Raw genomic sequence first — 9,591 nt, forward strand, 5'->3', positions numbered from 1 at the left:
TTCAGTCTGGACCCCCAAATTCTGTGGCCTTGGACAAATGGACTAAATCTCTCTGAAGTTCCTTTTCTCCTCCGGAGACAGTAACAGCGGCAACCTCATGAATGGGTCAAGTACTGGAATTAGAATCAAGATTTCATGAGTTCAGATCCCACCAAAGACACTTGTTAGTGACTGTTACTTTACCGGTAAAGTGAGGGACTAACATTTACAGGAACTGCCTCATAGGAGTTGCCCTCAATATCAAATGATATCATGGGTGTGACAAATCTCTGTAACCTGCATGGAGGGCTTGTTCTTACTGATGGAAGCACCTCCCAAGAAGTCCTGGAAGGGACATTGAAGATCGCCTAGGCCCTCAGATTTTTCACCTCCCTCCCCTGCATTTAGTGAAGGGGACACTCCAGTTCATTAAACAGCAAACACACTTGAAGAAATCACTCTGCAGTCAGCTGACCCCCCTCCCCGCCCCCCCTTCAGAACCAACAGGAAGAATGAGAACAATTGCAGATCATGGAGGCCCTGATTGGTTCTCCCATATACCTCAACCCCCTGGCATTTCACATACACACTCCCCATAATCCATCATCGAAGTCACCTGCTCCCAGGAACAGCTTAATCTCCTGGAAAGGAGAGATAAACAATAACCAGGCACCTGAGCAAATGGGTGTTGTCTGGAAGGAGGTACCTTTAAGGGTGTAGGGTACATGGTTTCTGCCCAGAAGCCATTAACAGGATTAAATTCTGTCCTCTGTGCTTGTGGTTTTTAATGAGCACAGGAACCCGAAGTTCTTTCAGGAGCCTGTGTATTACTAAAGGTGTGAATGTCTGCTCTTGTTACACTTCTTTGTAAAAAGCAGGAGGTCTGGAAAAGGGGTGGGAGTGGGAGACAAGCCAGGGTTTGGAGATGCCTGTTCTACCAAAACATAGGGTATGTGTCATTCATTCATTCATTCATTCATTCATCAAACATTACATACCTGTTGTGAGGGAGAGAGAAAGAGTATTCTAGGTAAAGAGAAAACAAAGATAAGTACAGACATATTGAGGGGCAATGTTTATCCAGCTTGGCTGGAGTACAGAGTCATTTGGAGAGTTATTAAAGAAGGCTGGGAAGATAAGGGAACCAAATACTTTGGAGGCTCTCAAATGCCAGGCAAAGGAGTAGAAACCTAGCCTGGTGGGCAACGGGGAATCAGTGAAGATTTGGAACCAGAGCAGTGGCATGGCCAGTCAATGCAGGAGAGAAATGGGTATATCAGTGGGATGAAGGATTGATGGGAGGGGTCAGGGTGTAGAGAAGACCTATTAGGAGTCTGTGAGGGTGGTAGCCTGGCATGAATGAGAGTTTTTTTGCAGAACTGAAATTGAGAGAGATGGGTGACAGCTTAGGTGAGGTGAGGGAGAGGGAAGAGTTGAAGATAGTCCTGAAGCCTTGCACATGGGAGGCAGGAACGCCACTGATAGAGAAGATGAAGACAGAAGGAGGGCTGGGTCAGTCGTGAACCCCATCAAGAGATCAGAGCATCATCATGAAAAGGGAAAAGGACCCACATGGACAAAAATATTTATAGCTGCTCTTTTGTGGTGGCGAGGAACTGGAAATTGAGGGGCTGCCCATCAATTGGGGAATGGTTGAACAAGTTGTGGTATATGAATGTAATGGAATTCTATTGTGCTGTAAGAAACGATGAGCAGGAGGAGTTCAGAGAAACCTGGAAGGACTTGCATGAACTGATGATGAGTGAGATGAGCAGAACCAGGAGAACATTGTAAACAGTATCATCAACATTATGTGTTGATCAACTGTGATAGATTTGATTCTTCTCAGCAATATAATGGTCCAAGATAGTTCCAAAGGACTCATGATGGAAAATGCTCTCCAAATCCAGAAAAAAAAGAACTGTGGAATATGGATACAGATTGAACCATACTATTTCTTTTGTTTTTGGTGCTTTTGTTTTTCTTTTTTGAGGTTTTTCCTTTTTGCTCTGATTCTTCTCTTATAATATGACTAATGCAGAAATATGTTTAATATTATTGTACATACATAACCTATATCAGATTACTTGCTGTCTTGGGGGGAGAGGGAGAAAAATTTGAAACTAGAAATCTTATAAAAACAAATGTTGAAAACTACCTCTACATGTAACTGGAAAATAATAAGATATTTTTATAATTAAAAAAATTTAAGCACACTATTCACAAAACCCAACAATATATCAAAGTTCCTTAAACTAGTTTTTTAAAAAAGAGAGATCAGAGCATTGTGGCTCTGGGACTGGATGGGACCTAATTTTTCACAGATGAGGCCCAGATAACTTAAGTGTCTTTGATAAGCACCTCACCAAAGCAGGATTTGAACCCAGGTCCAGAGCCGGTGCTCATTATTGGAACCGTTAGGAGGGCCCATAAGAGGCCCTCTCTTTATTATTGGGACAGTGTCCAGAGGAAATGTTGGAGATGTGAGTGTGGGCCTAGGAAGACAGAGCTGAACTGGGCTTGAGAGTGAGACTGCTCTGGGGGTCCCTGTGAAAGTGCCGCACTTGGCATGAGAAAGACCTGCATCTGGATCTGACCTCTGACACTTCCTGGGCAGCTGACCGATGGCCACATTACTCTCTGAAACTCCAATGGAAAACGAGGACAATAGTCCTTGCAGCTCTTCCCCTCTGCCTGCCTCAGTTTCCCCAACTATAAAATGGGGGCAGTAACATCATATACCTCCTGGGGTTGTTGAGAAGACAGATGGATAATTTTTGTAAAGCACTTAGCAGAGTGCTTGGCACAAAAGCTTCTTCCCACCCCCCACCCCAGGTCCATGGGTGATAAGGAGGAGACCTGGGATTCAAACACAGGCCTTCTAACTACACATCCAGTCCTTGGCCACCGAACAACTCTGCCTCCGAATCTGGATCCGTCCTTGTCTCCTGATGCTGATGTTCAGGGCTCTTCCCCCAGCTGCTGCTACCCACCATGAAAATGAGCTCTTGACCCAGAAAAATTAGGTTGGGCCTAAAGTCAGCAGGCTAAGCCTGCTCCTTTGGGCGGCAGGCAAGCACAGCTGGTACTCATTCTCCCAAGATTTATTCCAGTGGCCATGTGGGAAAACTCTCTTTGGGGCTAATGGACTTGACTTGGGGGAATACCTCCCCACAAAAGTCTGAACTTCCTGGGGAATTGCTTCAGCAGGTGAACTGGGCAGGGACTGGGGGCCACAGGATGGGCCAAAAGAAGGCTTCTGCCTGGGGGTAGCTGGAAAGTGGGCTACATTCCTCCTAGTCTGCTCTGTAATTAGACATACAGGCACCATTTAAGTGATTGGGGAAGATTACAGAGTTTCAGAGAAATAGGATTAGAGTTTCCTCTCTTTCTTGATTTGTACCCAGGTGAATGCTGTAGGAAATCGTCTAAATTAATCCTGTGGAGACACTCTGGGTCTGTGTGACTCAGTGGAGTCTTCGAGAGGCAGGCGCTCCCAGGAGGAATCATGGGGAAGGGAAGAGTGAGAAGGAGAAAGAAGGGAAGGGGAGTCAAGGGGAGGGGAGAGGATAGGATCTGATTGTACCCAATCCAATGCAGAGAGCATTTACTAGGAGGCTCCTGTCTGCTAGGTCCTGGCTAGGTGCTGACCATACAGAGACCAAGTGATAAAACAGTGCCTCCCCTCTGGAGGTTTACTTTCTACAGGGGGTGTATGAGAATATACAGAAAAAGAAGCAGCCAGATATGGTGGATACAGGGATGACTTAGGAGTTGGGGAGAGCTAGACACACACTGGCTGTGTGACCTTGGGCAAGTCACTTAACCTCTTACTGGTCTAAGCATTAAGTGCCATCATAATTTCTAAAAGGAAATCATATTGGAAGTTTTTGAAGTGGGATTATAAAATTTTTTGAAAAGAGTTGATCACATGTACATGGATGCACTCATACATATATGTATATGTGTCAATGTATGTATATGTAGGTAGGTGATTAGGGAATGAGAGCAAAACCAAAGCCTATAATGGCCCACCAGAAATGACCCATGGTCCAGCAGACATCAGTGGTAACTTGCTTGTCACTATTACATTTATATGTGTAGTACCCCTTCTGGGTTACACCTCTATCTTGTATTCTCATTCAAAGGTTGGGTTCCCAGAAGGCAGCAGCTACTACCAGGTTCTAGGGGGAACCCTGAGGGTTTATACTTCTAATATTAGAATATCTTATAAGCCCCCGATGGTGTGCTTCCCATTAACTATCAGCCAGTAGATACAATTTTGTTGTTGTTCTATCATTTCAGTCATGTTGGATCTTTGTGACCCCATTTGGGATTTTCTTGACAAGATATTGAAGTGGCTTTGCTAGCTCATTTTACAGATGAGGAACAGAGGCAAACAGGGTGAAGTGACTTGCTCAGAGTTACACAGCTAATAAGTGTCTGAGGCCAGATTTGAACTCAGAAAGATGAGCCTTCCTGACTCCAGCCTGACACTCTATCCACCGTGCCATCTACCTGCCCCAGTGGGCACAATTATCTCTTAGCAAAGGTCTTTATGGGACAGCTAGATGACTCAGTGGACAGAACTCTGAGCTGGAGTCAGGAAGATCTGAATTAAAATCCCACCAAAGATGCTTATTAGCTGGGTGATCCATGGCAAGTCACTTAACATCTCTTTGCCCTAATCCATGGGAGAAGGAAATGGCAAACCATTCCAGTATCTTTGCCAAGAAAACCCCATGGACACTATGGTCCACAGGTTCACAAAGAGTCAGACATGACTGAATGCTTGAACAACAAAAGGCATTTACTAAGAAAAAACTAGCTATAAAAAATCCTCACATTAACTTGGGGTGCACTCGCCAACACATATATATGGTGTCTATGGGAAGGATGGATTAAAAGCAAGAGCATGATGGTAATGAGGCACTCATAATCCTTCAAAGTAAAAGGCCTGGAAGTCCTTCCTGCAGAGCAGAGAAGAGAGGAGAGGAAAAGAGATCAGGGGAAGGATTGTTGTTTGTCCTTCATTCTCAAAGAGGATCATGGCATTGGGTAATGTCATGACTTGCACTGAACTGGATTTAACTGAGAGAGGGCTGTGCAAAGTCACCAACCTCATTCTCTCCACTAGAGCCATCTGGGTCCAGTGGCAAGATATACATCAGGATGACTGGAGATGGCCCAGGTGTTTAAGGTAATTTGTATATTCGCATAGCACCTAGTATGTGCTAGGCACTAATACTAAGCATTTTATAATTATTGTTATGTTGTTTGATTCTCACAACAACCCTGGGAGGTAGGTGCTATTATTATCCCTGTTTTACATATAAAGAAACTGAGGCACATGGATGGATGGATGGATACCTAGCTAGCAAGACAGACAGAAAGCCAACCAGACAGGCATCTATACCAACCAACACATTTTTAGTACTTACTATATATGAGCTATTTGTTAAGCATTGAAAATACAAAGTCAGAGGAGAGGAAGCACTAACAATCTGGGGGAAGAGGAGAGGGCTTTTTCTAGAAAGGGGCAGCTGAGCTGAATCTTGGAGGAAAATAAGAAGTTTAAAAGGTGAGGAGGGACTATCTTGGAGCCTTGTGGTACAGCCAGTGCAAAGGCACTGAGCAGGGAAGTGCCAAGGTGGAAGGGTAGCTAATAAGCCTACTTGGCCAGAAAGGAGTTTGGAAGTGCAGTAATGTGTAGCAAGCCTGAAATATAGGGCAGAGCCAGATTGTGAAGGGCTTCAAATGCTAGACTGAAGAGTTTTGTATTAACTACTGAGCATAGAGGAGGAGAGAATATGACAGAAGGAAAGGGGGAAAAGGGAACTAGAAGGGAGGATCGGGGCTGGCATAGAATGTGGGAGGAGACAGAAGGGCAGATGAACAAGGTAGAGAGCAAGAGACGGGGGGAATAAGAGAAGGGAAGGGCAGAGGCGGAGGGCAGAAAGAGCCAGGTTCAGAGAGAATGAGAATAGTCACTGAAACGAATGGTCCAAATCTGGCCAGGATGAATAAACCTGCTTTCCTTAATATGCCCAAAGCCAGCCCCACCCCCACCCCTTCTATTTCCTGATTCACTTTCTCTAATATGGTTGGGATTAAAAAAAAAAGTCTCCTGGATACTTCCAACAAAAGGATTTTCTTTCTTTCTTTCTCTTCCTTTCAGCAGAAGTAACTTATTTCCTTTTAAAATACACACATATAATGTTTATTTCCAAAAAGCACAAGAACATCATACAGGTTTTTAATGTATTTTTTTTTGCAATAAAAGCGGTCAATATATGCATATTCTTGAATAACTTCTGAATTTAGCAGGATTTTCTCTTCTCCTCTCTCCTAGTTAGAGTTCCCGTACTGCCCTGAAGTGCCCTAGACATCTCCTTGGTGCATTTGACTCATTTAGCACCATCTGTATGCACAATGCTGGGCTAAGGGAACAGTTGCTCGCTCCCTTGCTTGGGGAGGATCCAACAATAATCCAAAGGAAAAGAGTGATTTTGGCGTCAGAGCATTAGAATTTTTTAAAAAAAATTACGTTTATTATATATATATATATATGTATATATATATGTATATATATATGTGTATATATATGTATATATATATGTGTATATATATATATTTGGTGAGGCAATTGGGGTTAAGTGACTTGTCTAGGGTCACACAGCTAGTAAGTGTCAAGTGTCTGAGAACGGATTTGAACTCACATTCTCCTGACTCCAGGGTCAGTGCTCTATCCACTGCGCCACCTAGCTGCCCCAGCATTAGAAATTTTAGAGCCAGAAGGGACCTTTGAAGCCATTTAATCCAATCTCTTCTCGGTTACATATTGTTTCCATCAGTAGATTGTAAACTCCTTGAGGACAGGAATTATTTCCTTTTTGTCCCTATGTTCTGATTGCCTAACATAGCGTCAAGCATATAGTAGGGCATTTATTAAATGCTTGTTGAATTGGTCAGCTAGGTGGCTCAGTGGATAAAGCACTGGCCCTGGATTCAGGAGGCCTCAGACACTTAACACTTACTAGCTGTGTGACCCTGGGCAAGTCACTTAACCCCCATTGCCCCACAAAAAACAAACAAAAAAAAACCCCACAAACAAAAATGCTTGTTGAATTGAATTAAATCGAGTCTGCTAATGAATTCCTGCAGTTGCAGAATCTCCCCCTTTTCACTCTCAGACTGAGCCCAGTTCTGCCCTTTTCTCCCCTCTTGGTTCAGGACCCAACCTCTAGCTCCTTCTCTGTATGAGAAGGAAGAGCGGGGAGACTGCAGGGCATCTTGACAATCCTCCCAGCTGGCACCAAGGGGAGATTCAGGGCTCCAGGGCAGAACCTAGGCTGGGCCTGACAGGAATCACAGGACCCTTAGCCTAACCCTCTTCTGGCTCCTGGCGCAGGAGCATCTGGAAGATGATGCTGACAGTCCCAGCTGTGGGGCGAGGGCTCCATGCGTACAGTCATTCCTGCCCAGACCTATGACGCAGGAGAGGGAGAGCAGAGATAAGCTTCCTGCCTGCCTGTCCCCATGGGAGTGCCTCTGAAGGTCACATAGAGAATCATCTGCCAGCCAGAGACAGATGAGACTGCTTATGTCTGGCCACGGGGGATGGGGCACGACTGACAACACTGTCCCCAGCCTGCTTGGGGGTTCCTCACATCCCTCCGGTACACCCGAGCTCCGGTCCAGCCTCGGCCTCGTGGCTGCTGCGAGGCGCTGCGCAGACCACTTGTCTTAGTCTCAGTGGCAGCCCCAGGCGGATGAATGGGATGGACCGCAGCATCTCCAAGGTCCCTTCTGGCTGCCCGAATTCTGTGTGTGCCGCTTCGTCCCGACCACGTCTATGCTCGGACCTCAGCATCACATTTTAGGTTCAACAATGAAAGTCAGAACACATCCCGAGAGCGGGAAGGCTGTCCAGTGTGCGGCGTGTCCCATGAAGCGCAGGGGAAGGGGCTGGGCACGTCCTTTGTCCTGGAGAAGGGACGACTTGGAAGGGAGGCTGGGGGAAAAGTTTTCCAGGCTTGCCACGCACAGCTCCCCTTCATGCCCCCTCTGATCCAGCCAACCTGGCTTCCTTCTGCTCCTCTCAAACAACATCTTTCATAGTCCACCATGGGCTGTCCCCGTTCCTACAACGTCCAGTCGTCACCTGGGCCTTTTAGAACCTCCCTCCCAGCTCCCTTCAAAGTTCAGGTGGAGCTCCTTCCCCTGCACTTCTCCCAGTTGCTAGAGCCTCCCTGGTGTTTATTTTGTACTCACTTATGCCAGCCTGTGGCACACAGAACATGTAGAAACATTTGTTTTTTTTGTTTGTTTGTTTTTGGGGGTGAGGCAATTGGGGTTAAGTGACTTGCCCAGGGTCACACAGCTAGTACGTGTCAAGTGTCTGAGGCTGGATTTGAACTCAGGTCTTCCTGACTCCAGGGCCAGTGCTCTATCCACTGCGCCACCTAGCTGCCCCTAGAAGCATTTGTTGTTAATCGATGCATTGAAAGGTTGTCCTACAGAAGAGGGATTAGCCTTGTTCCACTTGTCTCCGGAGGGCAGAGGGGGGAACAATGGGTGGGAGTTGGGGCAGATTTTAGGGGTTTTTTTTTGCCCAGGCAATGGGGTTAAGTGACTTGCCCAGGGTCACACGGCTAGTTAAGTGTCAAGTGTCTGAGGCTGTATTTGAACTCAGGTCCTCCTGACTCCAGGGCCCATGCTCTGTCTCCATTGGGCCACTTAGTTGCCCCCAGATTTTAGTTCTATAGATGCTGGATATTCTCAACAATGAGAGATTCCTCAAGGGAGGTGGGGGGCTTGGCAAAACATGGATTCTTCCTCTCTGGAGGTCTGCAAGCAGAGGTCAGGTGACAGATATCATCGGGGTATAATGGCTAGAGCACTGGACTTGGGGACAGAAAGATCTGGGTTCTAATTCTATTGCAGACATTTACTGTCTGTGTGATCTCAGGCAAGATGTTAAATCTCAGTTTTCTCATTTGCAAAATGAGGAAGTTTGACTCAACGGTCCCTGTGATCACTTCTGACGAAGATTCTATGATCTTATGATTCTGGTTCAGGTACAAGGTGAGACTAGGTGACTTCAGAGGTCTCTCACCCAGAAAATCTATAAGGAATCAGTTTCTGAATCACCTGGGGGTCTCTCTGCCCGGTCAGGGAGATCTCTGATCCTGGCAAAGAAATAGCTCCGACTGCCATCTATTATAGTGAAGGCCAGGCCTCCCTGGGCCTTAGGCTGACCACCAGGGTTATGGGTGAAGCGCCTCCCCTCTTGACACCACGTGGACACTGGGAGAGGAGAAGAGAAGAGAGGAGAGGAAAGTAGGAGGGTGCAAGGCGGAGCTGGTATTTACCTTAAGTAGGCAGGGGTATACTGGAGAAGGTCACCCAAAGTAAACCCGTCTTGTTTGCCTGAATCATAAAGAGAAAAAAAAAACAAGCTTTGGCCCACTCCAACAGGAACTTCTGAGAAATGAAAACACACCCATCCTGGAGATTAGAGGTGCTATACCTGCAGGGCTCAGACCAGGCCTTTGTTCTCTGGGCTTCGATCACAAGGGATAGGTTCTGCCTGCTGGGAGATCTCTGGCA

The sequence above is a fragment of the Dromiciops gliroides genome, chromosome 6 (assembly GCF_019393635.1).
Source record: "Dromiciops gliroides isolate mDroGli1 chromosome 6, mDroGli1.pri, whole genome shotgun sequence".
NCBI classification, from domain to species: domain Eukaryota; kingdom Metazoa; phylum Chordata; class Mammalia; order Microbiotheria; family Microbiotheriidae; genus Dromiciops; species Dromiciops gliroides.